The following is an 8603-nucleotide window of genomic DNA, read 5'->3' as shown; positions in this document are numbered from 1 at the left end:
TAGAAATTTTCATTTTACTTAATTAAGCATATCCACAGAATTTTTTATATTAGATACTGCATCTTTTTATTTCTAGAATTCCATTGGTTTTTGTGATACTGTGATTAAATATATGTTAAATATATATAAATATATAAAATAATAGGTAATATATGTTATAACACGTAATGCATATATTATATATTTATTTAATATAACATATATGTATTTGGTTTTTGTCCCCATTTCTGGCACAGAGCTCCTAAAACCTTTGGCATTTCCTAAGTGATAGGAATGATAATGGTGTCCTAATATCCATAACAAACCCCTTTGAACCACACCTGAGTTTATGTTAACCTAAGCATGGTTGTCAGGGGCTGGTTGTCAGGGGAACCAAACACATGATGAGAAGGTTAGAGTTTTTAGACCCATCCCCCTGTTCTCCTAGGAGAGAAGAGGGCCTAGAGGTTGAATCGTCATGAATGGCCAACGATTCAATCAGTCACGCATTTGTAAAGAAGCCTCCAAAAGGTTGTGCTTCCAGGTTGGTGAACACATGGAAATTTGGAGAGTGCACTCAGAGGTCATGAGAACTCTTCCTCTTTCTGTACCTTGCCTTAGGAATCTCTTCCCTCTGGCTGTTCTTAAATTAGATCCTTTTATAATAGAATGGTGATCTAGTATGTAAAATGTTTCTCTGAGTTCTGTGAACCACTGTAGCAAATTAATGGAAACTAAGGAGCAGGAGGTGGTGGTACAGGGGGTGAGGTCATTGATATCTTCACTCTACAGCTGGCCAGAAGCACAAATGACAATCTAGTCTTATAATTGACCTCTGAAGTTGAGGTGGGGGCAGTCTGGGAGGACTGAGCCCTTACCCTGTGGAATCTGATACTATCTCCAGGTAGCTAGCATCAGAATTGAACTGAATTATAGGATATCCAGCTGGTGTCTGAGAATTGCTTGTATGTGTAGGGAAACCCCTCCTCTCCACACACTGGAATCGGGTGTCAGAACCCTTAGTTACTTTTTATATTTCTATTTCTCTACTAGGATTTCTTCTTATTTTTTAACACATTACAAGTATATTTTCCTTTATTTCATTGAGCATATTTTTAAAAGCTGCTTAAAAACCAACATCTGCATTATCTTGAGTTTGGACTTTACTTTTTCTCTTGAAAATCGGTCATATTTTTGTAGCTTTAATATATCATGTAATTTTGGAATGTATGCTAGATATTATGAATCAGATGTTGTAGTTTTGGATTCTGACATATTCCTATACAGGGAAACTACAAATTCTGAATTCATCATTCAGGGTTTTTTTTTAAGCCTTAACTGGGCTACTTGGAAGCTGCCTCTTGAATGTATAGTTGAAGGTTTAGCCAGAGATTAGAACAGAGTTATTTGAAGAATTTGGGGCTCCCATGTTCTCTTCTTTGCAGGATCCTCTGCTTCACTTTCCAGATCCTATGGATTTCCATATTCTGCATTTTGCTTCCTGCATATTCTGGTGTCTATTCCTGGGCTTTATCTACTTTGCATGCCAGTGGTGGTCTGCTCTTAGGCTAGCAACTATAAAAAGTGGGAAACTTACCTCATTGATTTTTTTTTTTTTTTTTTATGTGCTGACTGCTCTCTGATGTTTGGGCATTTTTGTTTTCCTTCCAGTCCCTTGAGTCTTCTATATTCTGCTCAGAGATCATAGTTGTTATTTATAGCATCTTTGTCTGATCTGATAGGAACTACTTGAGTATTACCAAAAGGAGAAATTTTTCTCCCCATATTTTCTAAAAGAAATTCATGTTTTTGGATATCTCATTCTCCTTCATGTGTAATTGAGGTCTAAAGCAGGTATATTACAGGTGGAGAGACTACCCAGAGAAGCTGGATTTATGAATTGTCAAGGGAGAGTATTCCTAGGGTGGCTGGGCTTTTCTTCTTACAACTGAGTCTAGCTGCTGGAAGTTAGACTCTTCATCCTTATCCAGAGTTCTGCTGTGGACAATAAAAATGGGTCAGGACATTGTTGTTAGAATTTTAAAAGTAATTTCAAACCCCTTGTGTCTGCAAATGGACGTGGATTGAGAGGTACAATAGGGAGAGTTGGAAAATCACTCTCTGTTTTCTAGAAGGTGGGATTCTTGATTAACTGTCAAGAAGCAGACATAATGCTATGTTTGGCCTATACTAATGTATCTCAAGGTGTGGTCAATGAGGAACTTTATCAGAGTCTTCTAGAATATCTGTCTTAAAAGCAGCTTTCTACCCACCTCAGACCTGCTGAATAATAAGCTCTGCAGATATTTGCATTCATATGCCAGTGATACCCACATTCATTAAAATCTGAGAGCCGCTGCTCTGTATCAGTGGTTCACAAGCCTGGCTGCTCATTAGTCACCTGGGAAGCTTTTAAATCTTACAGATTCCAAGACTCATCCTCAGAGGCTCTCTTAATTGGTGTGATTTGGGACATAGGCATTGGTATTTTTTTAAAGCTGCCTGGATGATTCTAATGTGCTGTTGGTATTGAAAAGCCCTGCTCTTTGTGAATAGTCACTGCTTTTACATGGTCAAGAGAGTAACTTCTAAGACTCTGAGGACAATGCAATAAAAGATGACATGAACTTGTAACTCTTCCAGGACATTTAGGCAGAAAATAAACCCATGAATATGGCACTAACTTCCAGATACTCTTTTTGACACATTTAGAGGGAGAAGATAACGCTATGAGGTCATTCTACAATGGTATTTCTGATTATAAATCCTAAATCAACACTGAACACATTTTTAAATTCTGAGTCTGTAGACCCCAATTTGTAAATATCCTAGAGAGGGATATGCTACATCACTTTTCCCAAATTGACTTAATTAGTGACCTTTTTTACTTCTGCAACACATGAACATCTTGCACAATCAAATCTGAGAAGCAATTGTTCTCGGAGGCATTCATATAGAACAAACACACTGGTTAATCAGACCTTAGAATATTATTATTTACAATATAACTAGTTATTTTTTTATTATCTGTATTTTTTTTAATCCTGGAGGTTTTTGCATCAGAGAAAGGCAAATTATTTACTTATATAACAACCTCAGCATTAATATTCTTCCCCTGCGTATGGTAAGGTAATGAGGGCAGATGTCACCTGCATGCACAAAAGCGGGTTTTACACTATAGATAAGGAACTCTAAAACTATACATTTTATAGTTTATATAGGAACTTCTCTCCCAGAGAGAGGAAGAGAAATTTTTTTTTTCTCTGATGAAAACAAACTCTTTCTGGGAAGAAATAAATCTAGGTTTTTATAACAACCTCTCTTTTAAATGTAAACAAAGGGCTCCAGATTTTATTACTCTATGAATTGTAAACACAAGCGATCAAGAAAATAAATATTTAAATTTTTCTAGAGGTGTCTACTCATTTCTAATCAATCATCCTTTAACCCATGTTGCCAGTAATCTTTGCTCAGAAAGCTCTGAGAAGGCAAAAACATGAAAATATTAACACTTTCTTCACAATGCCATCTACTCTCAACTCAGAACATCCTCACTCATTCCAAATATGTTCCTGATTCAACAGTACTTTCTAGTATTAATCCTGGCAACATGCTCCCTTCATGAGATGACTACCCAGATTAACTTCAGGCCATACAGACAGGCTTACAAAGTACCCTGTTACATGAAAACATAAGTAAAAATAGATTGTCAGCCACATCAGTCCATTCAGGCTACTTTAACAGGTCATTGATGAGGGGCCTTATAAAGAGCAGAATTTTATTTCTCACAGTCCAGAGGCTGGACATCTTCCTAACAGAAGGCTGCTGACTTCTCCATTGTATCCTTACATGGCGGAAGAGGCAAGGTAGCTTTCTTGGGCCTCTTTTATAATCATCACCCACCTCCTAATACTACCACATTGGGCATTAAGTTTTCAACATACAGATTTTGGGAAACACAAATATTCAAATCATAGCACCAATCATCATGCAAAGTATTGACATGTCTTACTATACTTATCAGCTTATGGACTCTCCCTAGTCCTTCACCCCCAAGATAGTAGAATTGCTGCAGAGTCTTTATATAATGAGCTATAGCGCTATTTAATGATTAAGGCTACATCAAATTCATCATATAACCTTGTCATTTTAAGCTCGATATTGTGTTTTATTGACACTCTGCTCAACAGTAAACCATGGATTTTCACTCTGTGTGGTAAAATAGCACTATATCCTCCCTTGATAGGAATAGCAATCCCAGTTATGTGTCTAAAATCTCTTATGGGCATATAACTTCTAGGGACATTTGCCTTGTTTTGAAGCTTAGGATCGAATAGAACTAAAGATACACCTGACAACTAAAAATAGACAACCACTTCAATTTCCTAAAAGCTTTGGAAGCTGTCTAGGATTCCCCCTGTCATTAGAGATTCTTTCGTTATATTCAGTCTAGATATGGCAACTACAGACTCATCAATCTAAGTTACTCAGGCTCTCCAGAACCTAATTTCTTGATGAGTACGTATGGGTTTGTGGCGTTAGTGATCCAAAGATGTTCTTGAAGATTGTAATTTGCAATGATGATTTACACACTATCCTAAGAGCACCCTATTTTTTTTTCCTTAGTGTTTTTCATTTCTCAAGAAGATTGTTTAATAGTTACTAGGAAAGGCTCTGACACCAAACTTCCTAGGTTCGAATCCTAGCTCTGCCATTTTCTAGCAGTAGCAGGTATATTATTTAATCTCTTTGTTCCTCAGCTTCTTCGTTAGTAAAATGAGGTTATTACTTATGTTAAAGAGCTGTCAGAGAATTAAGTGACATAGGCATGCAAAGTTAAAACAGACCTTATCCCTTAGTATTCCATAAATATTAACCATTATAATATGGATTCTCTAAGTCTGATTCGTTCATTTTACCTGAGTATGTTGCAATTTTACCATTTTGAATCTGTGTCTACGGCACTTCTTCCAGATAATGGGAAATGGATTGCAAAACAGGTATAGTTCACAAGCTTGAAATTAAAATTCAGCAAATTGAGTATCAGGCCTAATTTACCTGGTGAAAGTTGGTAGAAGGGATGGTAGCAAAGAACAGGAGATGGGGTGGAGGTTGAACCAGCCAGTCAGTAAGTAAATCAGTAAGCAAGTCAGCAATAGATTTTTTTCTGTGAAATGAAATTAATAGGATTTAAATAATTTGAGTCATAAATCTCAAGTCAGGGCAAAGAGTTAACCTGGGACAAAAAGAAATCAGTTATGACCATACCTGTCAGACAAGAGACTGTGCTGATAAATGCCAACAGCTTGGAGTCTGCTATTTCTGCTGGCTCTTACTGTCCTAACAGTATGGATGACACTTTTGCCCCTAAATTTCCCTACAGGCGTTTCAAGGATTTAGAACCTACTGGAAAGATAATTTGGTAGAGACATCCTTGATAATATTTTCTCCCACAAGGAGAAAAGCATTCACAGGTCTGTCTGCTTCTAGCTCACTGTCCCCAGGGCACTTTGCCTGCTGTGATCATGAGTGTCCTCTCTCCATCGATTCTATAGTTGATATTCATCCCTGTTTTTTTTTTTTGTTTTTTTTTTTTAAGTTTTACCCATTTATTTTTTTTTATTTATTTATTTTTAACATTTTTATTTATTTTATTTTATTTTTTCTTTTTATCTTTTTTTTTTAATTTATTTTTTATTGGTGTTCAATTCACTAACATACAGAATAGCCCCCAGTGCCCGTCACCCATTCACTCCCAACCCCCGCCCTCCTCCCCTTCCACCACCCCTAGTTCGTTTCCCAGAGTTAGCAGTCTTTACGTTCTGTCTCCCTTTCTGATGTATACAATGGAATATTACTCAGCTATTAGAAATGACAAATACCCACCATTTGCTTCAACGTGGATGGAACTGGAGGGTATTATGCTGAGTGAAGTAAGCCAGTCGGAGAAGTTTTACCCATTTAATGCTACAAGGTCATCCTGGGACAATTCTCAATTTTAGTGTAAGAGTTTATGTATGTATGTACGTACGTACTTAAAGCAATTTCCATTTTTAGTTGCCTTTGAACTGTTTTATTGAAGTACAATTAACACATAGCATTATCTTAGTTTCAGTACAAAGTATGATTCAGCTATTCTGTACACTACTCAGTGCTCATCGAGATCAGTGGTCCTCTTCATCCAACTCATTCATGCCTCTGCCCACTCCCCCTCTGGCAGCCATCAGTCTGATCTCTGTATTTAAGAATCCATTTTTTATCTTTCTTCATTTATTCCTGAAATTCCACCTGTGAATGAATGACATCATATAGTATCTATTTTTCTCTGACTGAATCATTTCATTTAGCATCATACCCTGTAGATCCAGTTGCAAATGGCAAGGTCTCATTCTTTTTTAGGACTGAGTAATATTCTGTTGTGTGTATCTATCATCTATCTATCTATCTTCATCATCATCATCATCATCATCATCATCATCATCATCATCTATCTATCATCTTCTTTATCCATTCTACTATGTATAGACATTTGAGTTGCTTCCATATCATGGCTATTGTAAAAAGTGTTGCAAGAAACATAGGAGGGCACGTATCTCTTCAAAATTTTGCTTTCATTTTCTTTGGATAAATACCCAGTAGAGGAATTTCAGGATCATATGGTGAATATAATTTTCATTTTTTGAGGAATCTACCCATTGTTTTCCACAGTAGCTACACCAGCTTGCATTCCCACCAAGAGTGCATAAGAGTTCCTCTTTCTCCACGTCCTCACTAATACTTATTATTTCTTTTCATTTTGATTCCAGCTATTTAGTCAGGTGTTAGGTGATATCACATGGTGGTTTTGATGTGCATTTCCCTGACGACTAGTGCTATTGGGTGCTGGCCATTTCTATGGCTTCTTTGGAAAAGTCTCTATTCAGGTGCTCTGCCCATTTTTAATCAGATTATTATGGGGAGTGTTGAGTTATATAAGTTCTTTATATATTTTAGATATTAACCCTATAGTGGATTATATCATTTGCAGATATTTTCTCCCATATAATAGGTTGCTTTTTTCTTTTTCTGATGATTTTCTTCACTGTGCAAAAGCTCTTTATTTTGATGTAATCCCAATAGTTGAATTTTGTTATTGTTTCCGTTGCCTGAAGGAACATATCTAGGAAAATGTCAAATTACTGCCTATGTTTTCTTCTAGAGTTTTAAGGTTTTAGGTCCCACATTTAGATCTTTGATTCATTTTGAGTTTATTTTTGTGTATGATATAATAAAGTGGTCTAGTTTCCCCATTGTATATTCTTTGCCCACCATATATTCTTACCTCCTTTGGGTTTATTCTTGTGCTATTTTTCCCAGTGATATGTGTGTATATTTTTGTGCCAATACCATGCTGTTTAGGTTACTACAGCTTTCTACTATATCTCAAAATCTAGTATTATATTACTTTCAGCTTTGTTCTTCTTTCTCAAGATTGCTTTGGCTATTTAGGGTCTTTTGTGGTTCCATACAAATTTTAGTATTATTTGTTTTATTTCTGTAAAAAATGTTGTTTGTATTTTGTGTTTTTTAAAAATATTTTATTTATTTATTTGACAAAGAGTGAGAGAGCACAAGTAGAGAGAGTGTCAGAGGGAGAGGGAGAAATAGGCTCCCCACTGAGCAGGGAGTCTGATGCGGGACTTGGTCCCAGGACCTTGGGATCATAACCTGAGGGAAAGGTAAATGTGTGACTGAGCCATTCAGACACCCTGTGTTGTTGTATTTTTATAGAAATTCTATTAAGTCTGTAGATTGCTTTGGGTAATATGTACATTTCAACAATATTTGTTCTTCAAATCCCTGGGTATGGAATGTCTTTCCATTTGTGTCATCTTCAATTTATTTCATCAATGTTTTATAGTTCTTTGAGTACAGGTCTTTCATCACCTTGGTTAAGATTATTATTCCTAAATATTTTATTATTTTTGGTGCGATTGTAAATGGGATTGTATTTTTAATCATTTCCTGCTATCTTGTTATTAGTGTATAGAAATTCAACACAACACCTTTCTGTACATTAATTTTGTATCTTGCAACATTACTAAATTCATTGATTGGTTCTAGCAGCTTTTTGGTAGAATCTTGACAGTTTCTCTATACAGTATATGTCATCTGTAAATAATAAAAGTTTACCTCTTCCTTACAAATTGTGCTATTTTTGTGCCATTACCACTTCCTTACAAAGTATAATAACTTTTTTTTCTTTTTCTTGTCTGATTTCTGTGCTAGGACTTCTAGTACTATGCTGAATCCAAGTGGTGAGAAAGGACATCCACATTTTGTTCCTGATTTTACATACAAGCTTTCAGCTTTTCATCCATCCAGTGTGATGTCAGCTATGGGCTTTTCATATATGGTCTTTATTTGTTGAGATATGTTCCTTTTAAACCTACTCTGTTGAGAGTTTTTATCATGAATCGATATTGAACTTTGTCAGATGCTTTTCTTTACATCTGTTGAGATAATCATATAGTTTTATCCTTTCACTTGTTAATGTGGATATATCACATTGTTGATTTATGAATAATGAACCACTCCTGCACCTTTGAAATAAATCCCACTTGATCATGCTGAATGTTTTTTTT

At 35.9% G+C, this 8603-nt stretch overlaps 1 long non-coding RNA gene across 1 annotated transcript in view; it reads left to right on the top strand.

Moving 5' to 3' along the window:
* The first annotated feature begins 496 nt into the window (after positions 1-496).
* LOC112645806 (uncharacterized) overlaps positions 497-8603 on the top strand; it is a 28337-nt gene continuing 20230 nt past the window's right edge. The window contains exon 1 of the long non-coding RNA XR_003127265.3: positions 497-523. This is a non-coding gene — a long non-coding RNA (uncharacterized LOC112645806). The remainder of the gene's footprint in view (positions 524-8603) is intronic.

Source organism: Canis lupus, chromosome 34, assembly GCF_003254725.2.
Source record: "Canis lupus dingo isolate Sandy chromosome 34, ASM325472v2, whole genome shotgun sequence".
NCBI classification, from domain to species: domain Eukaryota; kingdom Metazoa; phylum Chordata; class Mammalia; order Carnivora; family Canidae; genus Canis; species Canis lupus.
The sequence above is the reverse complement of the archived record's forward strand: the minus strand, read 5'-3'. Positions and strand labels throughout refer to the sequence as shown.